The following is a 17,767-nucleotide window of genomic DNA, read 5'->3' on the forward strand; positions in this document are numbered from 1 at the left end:
TTTTATTCCAAATCTTTAGTTTAAGGCAAAATGACTTTAAGGCAGAGGGCAAAAAGGACTAAAATTTTTCACTCTGTTGTGTGAAAAGGACCTTTGGATAGCTCTCTAGCTCTATATCTCCTAGTAATAAAATAGGAGTAAATGTCAATTGTACATTAATTATAATGGAAATGACTCATGTTTGGTTAATTGTATCTAAAGAGGAGATAACTCTACACGAACTATAGTATCTGAAAGGAAGGCATAATGAGAGATACACACTTGGAAAAGTCCTTGTAAACATGATGATCATCTCTCTACTGGAACATCTGCATGAGGAACATTTTTTATTTCTCTGCTGATTGTGGGAGCTAACTTCCTCTGATATTACTTCCAAGTGACTTTAAATATCAGGGTTTCAATGGATTAGAGAAGCCCTTCTTAGTGCTGAATATGATTACAGGAGGAGTCATTTATGTGAGGCATTGGACATAGTCTCAGACTTCAAGTCATAGGCCTGCCAAACAAAAATTTAATAGCAGAGATAACATGCTTGCTTCCCGGGGTCATTCTAATTTTTAATTAGGCTAGTGGTAAAGTTCTAGGCCATCTTAACCCAGCAGGCTGCTGGATTTTAGCCAAGGAGTTTTTGTAGAGTTTGACTCATTCACTCTTGTTCAGAGGACTGGAGGTTATAGGAGTCTGCAAACATATGCATAATTTCTTTGCAACAGTGGAATTAAAAGGATCTTTTCTGTCTTAGTCAATGTGCTCTTGTATTCCCAAAATGGGAATTATATATAATAAGAGAGTTTTTAATATTGCCTGAGCATCAACTTTCGAAGAAGCAAAGACTTCAGGCCATCCAGACATCATACACACCTGAAGCAGACAAGTCTCTTACTTTTTCCTAGGTATGAATTTTATAAAAGCCAATTGCTATCTGGTTCCTGGTAAAGTTAACTAGGGCTTCCTGTACTCACATTAGGAAGAATTCTTCTGATAAATAGTACATTGTAAAAATATGTTTTGAATTATTTCATCTTTTTGGCAGGTATAGTAAGAGTCTAATGTTTCTAATATCCCTCTTGTGTTAAGAAAATTTTGTTCATACCATAACATTAACCAAGTAAATCAGACTGTGGTATAGGAATTATATTGTTAGGTAATTCCCATGGTTCCCAAAGTTGTTCTACTCCCTATTATAATCCATTTATGAAGCATTGATTTTAAAATGAACATTTAAAAAATTATTTTAAAAGTACAGCTTTACATCAGGATCTGCCATGTTTCAACAGCAGCTTCTGTTGCTTGGTGAACAAAAGGAAGTACTGATTCCTGAGCAGGCAGTGGTAAAGTTCCTAACAAACCAGCTATCCATTTTCATAGCTTTTAAAAAATTCTTATTGAAAGTAAAACTCTTATTTTTAAAAATTTTCCATATTGCATGTCAGATACTATGCATATATTTATTGGTAGTGTACACATTATGTATTTATTGATACTTCAAATCAAGACTTGTAGTTCCAGCAATTGCTATGAATTTGCCTGGTTATACAGACACAATTTCAGACAAAATATAATCTTCCAGGGTTTTAAAATAAATAGCTACAAACGGAAAGCCTTAAGTTGGCCATTTTATCTAAAGTATATGACCCATCAGTAAACATTATCAAGTATGCAATATAAACTGAAATATCAGTTACCTCAAGTTAGATTTTTTTAAATTTTGGTATTCTCAAAGCAAGGGGAGAGACAACAGCCAATTTCAGTTGTTCAAAAGCCTATTCAGATATTAGGAAGCAAGCCAGAAGAGCAGGAGAATCATCATGTAATAGCTTCATAAAAGGTTTGGTTCATTTTGTAAAAGCTAGAATATTCTGTCTACAATGCTACAATGTTTTACTAATTCCAAAAATTGTCTAATTTTTTTTCTCATACTAGGACATTTTGTCTGCAGAATGGGCTAATTCCCAGATTATAGCACTGTTGCCTACAGCTGAGAAAAATATTTTACCACTGATAATCAAAAGTGTAATTTGTCTATTGAGGTATTATGCATCTGTAAAGCAAAGAAAATTTCACCAAAGTATTAATTTCACATTGTTCTTTAGTTTCAGAGGCTACCAGCAAATCATCTAGTCCAAACAGTTACAGATTCTACTGGTAGGATAAATTCCTCAAAGTTTTCCTATAAATGACTTGAGAAAATAGTAGAGGAATGTGGAAAATTGTGAGGAATTTTGTTGGGGTCCTTCATAAGTAAAATCAAACAAAAACAGATCCATCTCCGAGAGAGAGAGAGAGAAAAAGTAGACTACAGATTGATCACAGAAAGACTGCAGACAATGATATCAAAGTCAGAACAGCTCAGAATTACAGAGGTTAATGAGACAACAAATTGATCTCTTTGAAGTCTCATACCAATCTATATGAGCTTTCCTGGTGACTCAGCAGTAAAAATTTCTGCCTGCAATGATGGAGATGTGGGAAACAAGGGTTTGATCCCTGGGTCTGGAAGGTCCCTGGAGAAAGAAATGACAACCCAATTTAGTATTCTTACCTGGGAAATCCCATGGACAGAGAAGCCTTGCCCATGGGGTTGCAAGAGTTAGGTATAACACAACCACAGACACCAATCTATGGTGCATGCTTATGTGCTAAGTCGTTTCAGTTGTATCTGACTGCAATCCTGTGGACTGTAGCCTGCCAGGCTTCTCTGTCCATGGAATTCCCCAGGCAAGAATACTGAAGGGGTTGTCATGCCCTCCTCCAGGGGATCTTCCTGACCAGGGATTCAACTCACTTCTCTTAAGTCTCCTACATTGGCAGGCAGGTTACTTACTACTCACACTACCTGGGAAGCCCATAATCTACACAATGGTCAACCATTTTTGTCAAATTTACCTTCCACTCTCATTGGAAATATGAGACTATTGTAGAGTGAATGCCCCTTTTGCAAACTGTTTATGTTTTCTAATTCTTTTATAGCCAGTTTTATTCTTTCTAATTGGGTTCTTGAAAAAGGGTGTTGTTTTACGAATAGCCAAAGCTTATTTTTTTTTCCCAAGGGAGTTCCGCAAACACTCCATCTGGAATACAGAATATGATAACTTGCATAGCAATTCTCTCCCCAATAGGTTTATAGGAGATTCAGCAGAAAGAAGGTCTGTTTCTCAGTCAGAGAGCCAATCTGTATGGGAATACAGAATACACAGCAAGGAACAAATAAAGGATGACTTGAAATAGCAACAGTCTGATCTGTTGCCAGATGGAAAGTGAGGATTGTCCAAGGAAACTGCAGAATAAGTAGCTATCAGAAAAGGCAAGAATAGATTACCCTGAGGAAAAGTTATTGACTCACACAGTTCATCATAGTTACTACCTCCAAGACTGTCTCAAACTGTCCATTTTGAGCCATTTGTCAAATATTTCCTAGCTGAGGGTTGTCCTTCGAGGCTCTTGGGACCCTCTTATACTTAATTTCTGCATCCTTCAGAGTCTCTTTCTGTGATTTCTCTTCCAATGTTCTAGCTTCTTAAAATAACAATTTGTCATCTTTTTTTTCTTGCTTTCTTCTCTTCATAGATTGACCAGAATAGGGATTATTTCCTATAGAGTTCTAACTGAACAGTCTAATCTCTTCTTTGTCTTTCTCAAACTTAGTAATTACTACTAAAATTTGAGTGTTAGTCTGTCCCTGCCATCCCACCACTTTTTGCCTAACCTGGACTTGGATAATAGGGAATTTAACCTAGACAAAGGCAGTTTAGGCCAGTGGGTAATTGTCATTTGCCGTTTCACTTATGCCTGTAAATTCTGAGACAGTCTCATAAACCAGTGATGGAAACTAGTGGGAGATCTCACCTATCTTCTGAGCACACCAAGCAATTTCGCCTAGCTTAACTTTACCAGAAAGATATCAAGTTTGACTGTTAGCTACCACTCTCAAAAAATATCTAACACTCATAGCTCTTCCACAGGTGTGAGAGGGATGGGGGACAAAGGGAGTGGCAGATAGTTAACTTCCCTTGGCCACTATTTCCCTTGATATGGTGATTGTCTGGACCACAAAATTTGGTCTATCAAAAGTAAAAATCTGTTGGTTGCAGAAATCCACGCAGCACTTCGTGCACATCTTCCATGTGTCTGACTGTAAACTGAAAATATGCTTCTGAGTATTTCCACAAACTATGAGAGCATAAGAAAGGGAACCTTTAAATAAGCTATATCAACTGATGAGAAAGGCACATAAATTACCTAGGATCTCTGTGTAGCTTCTAAATGGCAGTAGGTCTGCTGACTATCCAAATAGAAGGGAATAATTTTTCTCTCTTTGAGATAGGAAAAACATAAACTACATGGCATTTTGCTCTTTTTTCTTGTGTTGGCATTCATCAGCTTAACACCTTGTTAGTTTTCCTTTTTCCAAATAACTAGGGCAGTTACTCTCCATCCAGTTGCTTTCATAAAGGAACACTGTCTTACAGCCAAATTCATAATCATTCCATGATTCTGTCTCTTTATCATGTCTGCCCTTCTAGCTAAGTGGTATGTGAAAGCTAAAGTAATCCTGAAGGTAGAATCTGGTTTACGACATGAAGTGGACCCAGAACTATGTTTGAAGGTACATAATCCTATGCTCTCAAATGCAGCTGGTCATTCATTAGCAGCTTCAAAAATAAATATAGTCTCATTCTTCTTTGTAAGGAAGTCAACTACTGACAGGAAGCACCCCTATATAATATCATCACATCCCCCTCTGAGATAGAAGGAGCAGAGACAGCAGAGAAAGGAGGAGGAGGTTTCTGTGAAAGAGAAAGTAATGTTAATTCTTATTTCTTCTTCTACTTTTTCCAGTATTCCCTTCTGTCTATGCAATTCATTTTTACTTTCCTCTTAGAATGATATTCATTCCATAAATAACCATTTGCTTGGGATGAGTCCCTTCTAAGAGTCTCTGCCAATGTGTTACTTTATCCAAATCAAAAGAACTGGTTATTGTTAAAATAACTATAATACCTAAGACAATCTACAGATTCAATTCCATCCCTATCAAATTACCAATGGCATTTCTCACAGAAATACAATAAGGAATTTTAAAACTTATATGGAAACAGAAAAGAGCCTCAGTAGCCAAAGCAATCCTGTGAAAGAAAAATGGAGCTGGAGGAATCAGGCTTCCTGACTCCAGACTATACTACAAAGCTAGAGTCATCAAAGTAGTATGGTACTCGCACAAAGACAGATGCAGATTGATAAAACAGGATAGAAAGCCCAGAAATAAACCCATACATCTATGGTCAATTAACCTACCACAAAGGATGCAAGAACATTCAATGGAGAAAAGACAGTATCTTCAATAAGTGGTGCTGGGAAAACTGGACAGATATATTTAAAAGAATGAAATTAGAACATTTTCTAATATCATATACAAAAGTAAACTCAAAATGGATTAAAGACCTAAGCATAAGACTTGACACTACAAAACCCTTAGAAGAAAACATAGGCAGAACACTGACATAAATAACAGCAATGTACTTTTGGATCTGTCTCCTAGAGCAATAAAAATAAAGATTAAAAATTAACAAATGGAACTTAAACATTTTTGCACAGCAAAGACAACCATGAGCAAAATGAACAACACACAGAATGGGAGAAAATATTTGCAAATGGTGCAATTGATCCAAAATATAAAAAGAGCTCATAAAGCCAAGCATAAAAAAAAAAATCCATAAATGAGCAGAAGATCTAAATAGCACATGAAAAGATTCTCAATACTGATAACCACCAGAGAAATGCAAATCAAAATGAGATGTCACCTCCTACCTGTCAGAATGGCTATCATCAAAAAGACAGGAAATAACAATTTTTGGAGAGGATGTAGAGAAAAGAAAATCCTTATACACTGTTGGTAGGATGTCAATTGGTGAAGCCACCATGGAAAACAGTATGGATGTTTCTCAAAAAAACAAAAATAGAACCACCATATGATTCAGCAGTTCCATTCCTGGTGTACATCTAGAGAAAATGAAAACACTAACTTGAAAAGATACATGCATCCCAATGTTCACAGCAGCATTATTTACAACAGCCTAGATATGGAAGCAACTTAAGTGTCCACCAACAGATGAATGGATAAAGAAATGTGGTGTGTGTATTACTCAGCCATAAAAAGGAACGAAATTTTGCCATTTGCAATAACATGGATGAACACCTAGGGTATTATTTTTAGTCAAATATAAGACAAATACGGTGTTACCTCATTATAGTTTTGATTTGCATTTCTCTAATAATTAGTGATGTTAAGCATATTTTCATGTGCCTATTGGCCACCTAAATGTCTTCTTTGAAAACATTTTATTCAAATCTTATGCCCATTTTTGATTGGATTATTGTTGAATTCTTTTTTTTTTTATATTGAATTGTATGAACTGTTTGTATATATTGGATAATAAATCTGTATTGATTGTATCATTTACAAATAGTTTCTGTCACTCAATAGGCTGTCATTCTGTTTTGTTGATGGTTTCCATTGATGTGCAAAAGCTTTTAGGTTTAACTAAGTTCAATTTGTTTATTTTTTGCTTTTATTCCCTTTACCTTACACAGGTCTCTTCAAGAAGTAGTGATATGAATAAACTGGCCATTCTTTTACTACATGTAAAAGAATGGAATTAGAACATTTTCTCATTATTTTTCTCATACAAAAATAAACTCAAAATGGATTAAAGACATAAATATAAGATTGGAAACCATAAAACTCCTAGAGGAACACATAGTTAGAATACTCTTCAACTTAAATCAGAGCAATATTTTTTTTGATCTGTCTCCTATGTCAAAGAAAGGAAGACTTCTTATAATTCAGGGTCTCTTCCTCACTGTTTGTGGGGCCACAGGACTTCAATTGTCCACTCACTTCAGGACTGGCCAAACATTTCCTGTCCCTATTGTCAAAGCTATTGGAAAATATAATTAACAATAAACTCTCCCTCAAACCCAGAAATTCTCTTCACAGAAGTAGTGAAGAAAAAAAGACACTTCTATTATTGAATGAGCATTCAACTAGAATATGCTTTCATCATAGGCAATCTGCTAAGAGATTGCAAAGGCAGAAAGGAACTTCATCCTTGTGTATAACCAAAAGGACACTATAATCACACATGTTTCCAAGATAAACAATAACAAGTCCTCAAGTAGGGATCATTTGTCACACAGAATTCATCCTGACTTTTATCTGTTAATTGGTATATTTAGCTAGAGGAAAACAAACCATTCACGTCCTTATGATAGGAGGTAGTTTGGCAAGACATTCATTGAAGTTAGGTTCCTACCCTTCTACAGAAGCTGGATATAGGAATACAACCTCCCTTGATGTTTATATTTCACAGATATGGTTCTCTTGTCCTTGTGAAAAACACAGCTGGGAATAAAGGCGACAAAAGGTCCATTTAGTTTTAAAAAGTATTCATAAACATTTTAAAGGAAGGAGAAAGTGCTTGCAATTACTAGTTTCCCAAAATAAATGCTATAAGAAAAAATTGGGATAGGTCTCTTCCCTTCTTTTCAATAGGGAGAATTAAGCTTCTTATTTTTAATTTATTTGCCTTAAATGTATGCCAGGTTATTATTTTTTACCATAAAATATAATTTCTCCATAACACATAAATAAATAGGAAAGAAGAGTGATAAGAAGTCCAGGGTTCCTGAGGAGGACAAAGGGGTCTGGGGCTCTTGAAATGGAGATAGGGATCTGGGGTTCTCAAGGAGGAGGAAAGGACAAATTTTTTTTCCCCCTAAACATTCCTTAGTCTTAGTCATATAAAATGCTTTCTTTCTTTAAGCCTGGAACTGATGATTACACAACAAACAACTCAGTTTAAACTCTGTACTAAGGATTGTATAATAACAATGTGTCCTGCTTGAGGACAGTTTCTCCTTCCTGAAAACCTTCTGGCTAATCCTGCTATCTTAAAATGCAAATTATGGGCGTGGGTCTAGTAAGGTCTTTACCACCTCCAGACATTCTTTTGATTTACTGTAATAAGTAATCAAAAAGTATATAACTCCCTTGTTAACACTAGCGAGGAGTGTTAACACTCCTTCTGATGTCTATGTCAGAAGTTTTCTCTGTCCCTTTTCATACTTTAATAAAACTCTGTTACACAAAAGCTCTTGAGTGATCAAGCCTGGTCACTGGTCCCAAAGCTAAATCTTCCTCAGAGATGAAGAATCTGACACCGTTCACTGTAAGCTGTCAATACTTTGGCCACTTGATATGAAGAACTGACTCATTGGGAAAGACCCTGATGCTGGGAAAGATTGAAGGCAGGAGGAGAAGGGGACGACAGAGGATGAAATGGTTGGATGGCATCACCGACTCAATGGACATGAGTTTGAGTAAACTCCAGGAGTTGGGGATGGACAGGAAAGCCTGGCATGTCGCAGTCCATGGGGTCGCAAAGAGTTGGATATGACTGAGCAACTGAATTGATCTGAACTCACTAACATTTCCAAGTTATCTGCATCTTCAACTTTAATCGTGGAATATATGAGAGAAAAGGAAAACCCAGGGACTATTATACTGTGCTGTGCCTAGTCACTCAGTCGTGTCTGACTCTTTGTGACCCCATGTACTGTTGGTCCAAAATTTTTTGTTTGGTCAAAGGAAGCATTAACTTTTGTATTTTTTTGTTATTCAGTCGCTCAGTCATGGCCAACTCTTTGCAACATGGACTGAAGACTCTAGGCTTCCCTGTTCTTCACTGTCTCCAGGAGCTTGCTCAAACTCAAGTCCATTGAGTGAGTGATGCCATCCAACCATCTCATCCTCTGTCATCCCCTTCTCCTCCTGTCTTCTATCTTTTCCAGCATCAGGGTCTTTTCCAACGAGTTGGCTCTTCACATAGGTGGCCCAAGTATCAAAGCTTCAGCTTCAGTCCTTCCAATGAATATTCAGGATTGATTTCCTTTAGGATTGACTGGCTTGATCTCCTTGCTGTTCAAGGGACTCTCAGGAATCGTCTCCAACACTACCGTTTGAAAGCTTTATGTCAGCATCAAGAGGGGTGACTGTAAAGCTCAGCCTTCTTCATGGTCTGACTCTCACATCCATGCATGATTATTGGAAAAACCATAGCTTTGACCAGATGAACCTTTGTCAGCAAAGTAATGTCTCTGTTTTTTAATATGCTGTCTAGGTTTGTCATAGCTTTTCTTCCAAGGAGCAAGAGTCTTTTAATTTCATGACTGCAGTTACTGTCCACAGTGATTTTGGAGCCCAAGAAAATAGTCTTTCACTGTTTCCATTGTTTCCCCATTTATATGACATGAAGTGATGGGACTGGATGCCATAATATTAGTTTTCTGAATGCTGAGTTTTAAGCTATCTTTTTCTTAAAATTTGCATTATTTTGAAGAAAATAACTTCTTTAAAATGCTGAATTTCTCCATTCAAGAAAAAGATATATTAACTAATTATATAAAATATCTAATATTTTAATATTTTGAGCTATAAAAACTTCAATTTCACTTATTTAGTTCCCAAGGTTAGTTACTTTAAGGATAAAAGTGTACCCATTGGGAAACTGATTAATCCTTACCAGGGCAATTTTATTTTTTTTCTTTCTCTCTTACAAGATGTCATTCTTAGTATATTTAAATAATATTGTCTTAACATTTCTGAACATTTAGTACTCAAATGAACAGCTTTATATATTCTAAAACCAATAAACTATAACATATATAACAGTGGGATATTGAACAAACGGTATGTTATGCTACATCTCAAAGAAGGGAATATGTACAGAAACGTCGGCTGGTAGTCTCTCCATCTAGCACCCTTAGATGACTTTGCTAAGGATCCAAGTGGTATTATTAAGCTTCTCAATACACTTTCAAAGGATGGAAAAAGTAGAGGAAATAATTATTATTTTCAGTGCAAATAAGGTGACTTGGTCTAGAAACTGTTCACGCTATGTGTTTTAGGAACTGGCTTGAATATGTCACTGCATAGATGAGATGATGCCAGTTTGCTAGTTTCAGTTAAAACTTTGTAAATAACTGTTTCATTTGACTGGTGCCAAATCACATTAAAATTCTACTGCTTTGATCCTTCCAAAAGAATCTAGTAAATCAATCACACTGCCCTCCAATTACTAAGATTCCTTAGCTGGAACATGTACGGGTAGTATCCAAAAGAGATATGGTTCTGAAAAATTAAATTAGCTTTTCTAGTTAGTTTTAATATTAGTGACTATTTATTCATGTCCTAAAAATCATATTTGAGTTTTAAGTCTATTTATTTCTCAAACTAAAAATTAAAAATTAGGCTTGACATAGATAAAGGAAGGATGGCCACTGCGATGTTTATCAAACTCACCCAAATAGCCAGTTGTCATCTATTAAAGGAACATGTCCTTCCAGCTTTTGTTTGATGGGTTGAAAATTGACTCCTGTACACACAGGGCAAGGGAATACCAGGAAAAGAAGCACACTACTCCAGATTGGTAGGTGGCAATTTTAGAAAACAAGGGAATTTACTTAAGACATCTTGGGGTGCAACAAGATGAGTAGATCTCCTCACCCACCTCACCCACACGTCTGACTGTTTGTGACCCTGTGGACTATACAGTCCATGGAATTCTCCAGGCCAGAATACTGAAATGGGTAGCTTCCCTTCTCCAAGAGATCTTCCAACCCAGGAATTGAACCCAGGTCTCCTGTATTGCAGGTGGATTCTTTACCAGCTGAGCCACAAGGAAAGTCCAAGAATACTGGAGTGCATAGCCTATCCTTTCTTCAGTGAATCTTCCTGACCCAGGAATTGAACCAGAGTCTCCTGCAGGCGGATTCTTTACCAACTGAGCTATCAGGGAAGTCCCCTCACACACCTACCAGAATCCTAAAGTTTATGTAGAAGTCTTAACTGGACTCATTCACTTACACAGTCCAGATGGTCTCAACACTACATCACTATCTCAAGGCTGTGTCCTTGGGCAGCTTCTAACATGGGTAACACAAACAGAGGGCACATTCCAAGGACTGGAATAGGATTGAGCAGCCTCTGATTACCCAGGTTCAGATTTTGGGTCAACAGGTAGTCACATCCTCTAAAAGACTTCCGCCAACACTGATAGATAAATCACGTAAGATCTGCCTCTACATACTCTATCCCAGAAGTTTTGAAATCTGTCTTTATATGTCTTATTTTTTTTTTAATTGTATTTATTATACATTTTTCAATCATGTAAAACAGGATCCTTTGGTGAGTTGATAGAATCCCTATTGAGAGAGACTAAAAACTTAGCATTCTGTCCTTCAGACCATTTCTCTCCCAACAGATGTATCAGTTTAATTGGAAATATTTGATTAAACTTATTTCAGTGGGAGTTAATAGGAAATCCTAACACGGGATTGTATCAGGATTATATCAATGTATCATAACAAGTCCAGCCCTACTGTGCTTCGATTGGACACTCTGGGTTGGGTGGAAAATATCACTTTCTGTCATCTCTTTATTTTCTCCCTTTAAAGCAGGGGGGGAAGCATGCTGATGGTATACCTCTATCATCAAATATAAAAGCACTTTCAATTAAGTCTGCTTTCAATTACTGTCAGAAAGAATAATTTTCAGACTCAAATTTTGGCAGCTATCCTCTAACATTTAATTGGTATATATTTATGAATCCTAGAGAGTAGGTAAAATCACTCAGATACTTGGAGATATGTTTTGAAACCTGTTCTTAGACTGTTTCACTACTTGACATTTTGCAACCCATGAGTATGATATTAAGAATTTTTAATGATCGCACTGGATGTTTGAAATGCTTTTGACATTTCAAGACTAAAATGTTCATGTAATACTACGGAGCCCCAAACTTTGAGGTTTTGATTGACACATAGTTCAGGATTTGAGTAACTTCATATTTACATTTTGAAGAAATATTGGCCCTGCTTATAGATACAGCCTTGTCTTATCTTGTACCATATGTGAGTTGGCCTTCTACTCAGGCATGTATTCCAATTAGAACATTTTATTTTCATAATATTTCATTCCAAACTTCAATAAATCAACTGTTTGCCAAAGAAAATTCATATGACATAAGTTGTCAGCTTAGATAATCCATAATTAAGTTTCATAGAAATGTGCCTAAGAGAAAATCAGTCTATTAGTTTTTATGCATTTTAGCTTTTAACTTTGAATCAAATTGTGCGATCAACAAGATATAATCTTGAACTATGCAATTTTGATGGCTTGTAGAATTTTTATTTGACTTTGATTAGTTGTTATTTCAGCTTCCACTGAGATATATCATATATGTAATCCAGCTGTCACCAGTTCCTACAGAGCATATTCTAAGTTGATATAAATTTCAAGTTTGGTTGACCTTACCAGAAGAGCAACAGGCTGTCCAACCCCTTCAAGTGTCATCCCCTTACCACACCAGGTGTATCTCTGAGTCCAGAAAAGATGCCTTATCTAAGTTCTACTATAACAGTAGCTGTGGTGCTGCACTAAGAGCTATCACTTATCAGAACTGGCCTCAGGATGTCTTAGCCTTTCTGTCTCCTCCACCAAGCACAGTATTTCTTGTGGTCTGTGTCATCAAGATCTCTATCACACCCCTTCTTCTGTTCCATGTTAGGATGCCAAAATGATGGGTAATCTATAACAGTACTAGACAGAGAACATGAGCCTCCTTTTTTATATCTTTGTTATGTTTGAGAAATTTCAAAGCAATACTGTTTGAATCACAACAAATTACATAAATAGCTATTTTAGTTTATTTACAAGCCTCTATATCCTTATGACCCAAACACATATTAAGGTAAACAGGAATATTATTATTAGTGCTTTTCTGCTTCAGTCACCTTGACAATAGTGATGGCTGTCTATTTGCAGAGTCATGTCTGGATCTTCTGTAGCACTTTCCTACATACCCAACAGAAACACTATTTCTGCTTCTTCTCTGGACATGCCACTATGGCCTCAAAGCGTCCCTACAGAGTGATGTACAATGCAGGGAGATGGAGGAGCTGATGGCTCTCTCCTCAAGCACTTGTCCTGAAACTTCAAAGTACTACTGCTTGTTCCCATAGTCAAATGAAGTCATTTATGAACACATCTCATGTTTATGATGCTAATTCATCTCCGTATCAAGTCCTCCAAATCATCTCAAGAATGAGACAGTGTCTGTAATAAAAGGGTTTTCATTTTTTCTGTTGGTCTTCCTGGTTGATGTTCCTATTATACCAAAACAAATCTCTTTCCAACCACACAAAAACTAAAGCATCCAAGCAGAAGACCACATGCAAATCAACACCAGTAAGGTTACAGGCCCATAGGCTCCAGAAACAGTAATTCATTTTTAGCCCTAAATCCAGCCTCTGGACAGAAAACATAAATTGAAAAGTAAAAGAATATAAAAGCTGGAATCTGGTGTCTGTAGCTCTGTCTTCCCAGATTCTGTCTACATCAACTGGGTTTGTCTTTCTGATCTTCCATTTGCTGTACTCACATGCTTATTTGCAGAACAAAACACTTTAATTTATTCTTTCTGGTTTAACACGTCTCAGACAAGGCTCTCATTCAGCTTAAAGGCCCCTTTTCCTGAACTGTCCCTCAGAGGCTACAGACTGTCATTGCTCTGCCTATCCAGTCTTGGAAGTTTGGTGACCAAACATGTAATGGCAATGGCAGGCACATAGTGGGCAGCACGAACAGTGACAGGCACATATGTAGCAGCAATGTGACAGGCACATAGTAAGTGCCTGATGAATGTCTGCTGATGATTCTGAAGTCAGTACCAATAATAAATTATTTTATTATAGAATTGCACTATTCTCCAGCTGTTTCTCGTTGATATCTGTCACACTCTATCTTTGAGTCACATTCCCCAATGCTTTGGCTGAGCTACAACCTGGTTGTAAGTTGGACATCTCTGGAAAATGTGCTAAATTTTTTTAGGATAATAGTTCTTTTGGTGGGGGAATAAAAGAAGACAGTTGTTAGGTTAATGGTATTGTGTGAAAATGAATACAGTTCTGCCAATAGAAATCTAAGTCAGATAGCTCAAAATGCCACACTCACTGTGTACTAAAGGCTGAGACAGCATTACACACAGCCAAAAGCTTTTCTAGATCCAGCTAAATACATTAACCAAAAAGCAGCCTACTTGGAAGGATTGTACACATATGAATTAGATCTGTTCTAGTTATAATCAAACATATTGGAAGTAAATCTGTTGGTGCCCTCAAAGATAAATGACATTCCTAAGCACTGTTTCTTTGAAGAAATATCAATTATTTCAGAGTTACCAAAACTGCTTTGCTAAGAATATGCCTTATATTTTGAATTCCAGTTGAAGAACCATCAATGTAGAAGAATCAATGTAGAAGCAATTGAATGAAGCATCAATGTAGATTGATGTAGTACATCAATGAAGAAGCATCAATGTAGCTCTTATGAATACCTACATCACTTGCAGACATAAAAAATGACTACATTAATGCCACGGTATTAACAAACTCTACTATTTACAAGACAGTGGCAACTGACCACTTCCCCTATTTAAGCTTAGACATTGCATACCCTTTGGAAATCCCCACGCCCCCACAAAATTAAAATAGACTTAAATAATTTATGAATGCTATGCAATGTCAGCATGTGCTACATCTCTATTTAACTGTTAACTCTTCAAGGGCAAAGACTGACTGTACTCCTCCTGAATTATATTTTCCCAGGTTATCTTTGAGTTGACTTGTTGAACTCTATAAATCAGGAGTTCTTAAACTGAAACTTTTGCACAGAATTCAGGGAAGGTAAGTATTCCGATATGGAAAAGGCTGACATTTTTATTTTCATAAACCTCTACTGAAATTTAACATTTCCTTCAATTATGAAGGTGGGAAACAGCATGGAGTAGTATTAATAGTATCTATATCTTTGTAGGAGCTTCCCGGGTAGGTCAAATGGTAAAAAATCCGCTTGCAATGTGGGAGACCTGGGTTCTATCCCTCGGTTGGGAACATCTCCTGAAGGAGGGCATGGCAATCCACTCCAATATTCTTGCCTGGAGAATTTCATGGACAGAGGAGCCTGATGGGCTACACTCCATGGGGTAGCAAAGAGTAGGACATGACCAAGTGACTACCACTTTCACTTTCACTTAACCTTTGTAGGGCTTTCCAGGAGGCATAGTAGTAAAGAACCTGCCTGCCAATGCAGGAGGCATAAGAAAAGGAGGTTAGATCCCTGGGTCAGGAAGATCCCCTGGGGGAGATCATGGCAAACCTACTCCAGTATTCTTGCCTGGAGAATCCCATGAACAGAAGAGCCTGGCAGGCTACAGTCCATAGCGTTGCAAAGAGTTGGACATGACTGGAGCTACTTAGCAGGCCACATGCATACCTTTGTAACCAACCGGAGGGTATTTTACATCATTTTACAATAATTTCTGATATTTACATTTCCTTCATACCAAACTATTTGAAATTAAATGAATGACTGGAGCAGCCACTAAATTACACAGGATTAGAGTTGTCCATTTACAGATATAGCGTAACCTAACTGCCAAATTGTGGGCAATTCTGTGCCTTGTGACCATTCAAGAAACTAACAGTCAAGTTGTATGTTTATATTAGTAATTCAGATATCTATCTTCTTTTCGGTACTCTATGTTTACATTTTTTTTTTTTACCACAAATAAGATCTTTTATTTGTCATCATTAAAAGCCTGAATTTTAAACAGATTCTTGGACCAGTAGCTCATATCCATCAGCTCATTCAACTTTAGCACCTGTCTCATCCCCAGTAGCTTTTCTAAAATTATTGCCTTCACCATATAGCTCCATGAATTTTCCCAGTTGAAACTTAGGCTTCTTCAGCATTTTTACTTTTCTAACAAAGACATTATGGAATGGACAAAGAGATTAATGAGTCTTTTCTATGTCTTTTCCAATACTGTTTGGAATCAATTTATTGACCACCTCTTTCAAGTCATTTGTCTGCCCCTCTCAGGTCATGATTTTCATCATCTTCTTGTGGATCTAGCAGACCTGCTGGTGTTGGGCATAAGCAGTCTTCAGGATATGATTGCTGCATTTTTCAGTAAAACCCACACGGAACAGACAAAGCAAGAACCATTCATAATTTTAACATCAACATGAAGTTCAATCATAATCTGCCAGTTTTAGACCATGGAGCACATTTTTTCAAGGGAGTACCACCGACTCAATGAACATAAATCTGAGCAAACTCCAGGAGATAGTGAAGGACAGAGAAGTCTGGCATGCTGCAGTCCATGGGGTCGCAAAGAGTTGGACTCAACTTAGCAAGTGAACAACAAGATCCCTACCATGAAGTCTTCCCTAGAGGAAGAAATCTTTCCCCAAAGAGGAACCAGTTAGTCACCCTGAAGAGTCAGGAAACAAAAGAGTCCTCAAGCAAAAGAGGAAATTATCTTTCAGGGAGGAGCCACTCAGCAGTGGACCTGAAGAGGCTACTGCTAGCAAGAGCAGAGCTCTAAGAAAAAAAAAAATGTTCTGAAAGCTATCTTAGGAAAATTAGAATCAATTTATGCCTAATGAGGCATAACTTGGAGAGATAGTTCCCAACTCATCCTTTAGTGCCCAATAAAAAATCAAAAAGATCCATTCCATGGAAATTAGTCAGGGAGTTTTTGCCCTGAACAATCTCAGTAACTAGCCTGGATTTTCTAAATGCAACTTCGTCATTCTGCAGATCAGGAAGGCTCACTTCAAAAACATGACCCCTGAGGCCATCAGATACTGTTTTGGTTCCTCGGGTTCTCATGACTAGTGTTTTCATATAAGAAATATGTATTTCATACAAGAAATACTGGGAAAACACTACTGCTTTCACATGATACCAATCTTTCTTAGAAAATCAGTCAACCACTTTCTCCTTGGGTGCCTTTTTGCCAACTTTCATATGATGTTTGTTCTCGTCAACTACCATGGTGATGCTCAGAGAGCCAAAAGAGACAGTTTATATTGACTAAGATAAGGAATTAAGTTACTCAAAGTATACCTTAGCCTTCAACATTCTTTTACCTACACTAAGCAACAACAATTTGTACAATTGTGTCATTAAAACAATTAAATTTTACTTTTGTCTTGTTTTATTAATGGATTATAAAGAGCTATATATCTTAGTAGATCATAAAAATTTTAAAGCATCTTCTTAACTCTTTAGTATGCTATAATATTTCAATGAATATATGTTGCAAAGAATAGAAAATAATGGATGTGAAAGCAAATCTAGATCTCTCATGTCAGTGATGATTCAGGATCTTTGATTAATTAATATTTTTATTTTTCCTTCAATCTTCTATTTGATTAATTTGTCCACAAAAAAGAAAAACTTGTAGTCATGTGTTAGTATGATGCCATGAAGGCTGCACTGTATGGCTACGGTAAAAATGTTCAACTTTTGAGAAGGGAAAATTGCTCTTTGCACCTATTAACCTTTCACAAAAGTGAAAGTGGTAAATGACAAAAATAGAAAACTGCACTTGAACAAAATATTTAACTTCTAGATAAAAGAAATATTTTCTGAAAGAACTGAGTCCAGAAAAATCAATTGTGGGGTATAGATGGAGTTTTATCAACATTTGAATTGAATACACATTTAAGGGCTCTTTATTCAGGGATTTATTTCTAAAGTTTCTGTACTACATATCTAGAATTGTCCCAGTAAGAATTATCATTTATTCAAGCTGAGCCTTTGAACTAAACTGAATCTAATACTATAGGAAACAAAGTC

General features: G+C 36.7%; 1 pseudogene; it reads right to left on the reverse strand.

The window, feature by feature from the left end:
• Positions 1 to 15,723: 15,723 nt before the first annotated feature.
• LOC136170922 (small ribosomal subunit protein eS1-like) lies at positions 15,724 to 16,960 on the reverse strand (annotated as a pseudogene).
• Between the last annotated feature and the right edge of the window lie 807 nt (positions 16,961 to 17,767).

The sequence above is a fragment of the Muntiacus reevesi genome, chromosome 6, assembly GCF_963930625.1.
Source record: "Muntiacus reevesi chromosome 6, mMunRee1.1, whole genome shotgun sequence".
NCBI lineage: Eukaryota > Metazoa > Chordata > Mammalia > Artiodactyla > Cervidae > Muntiacus > Muntiacus reevesi.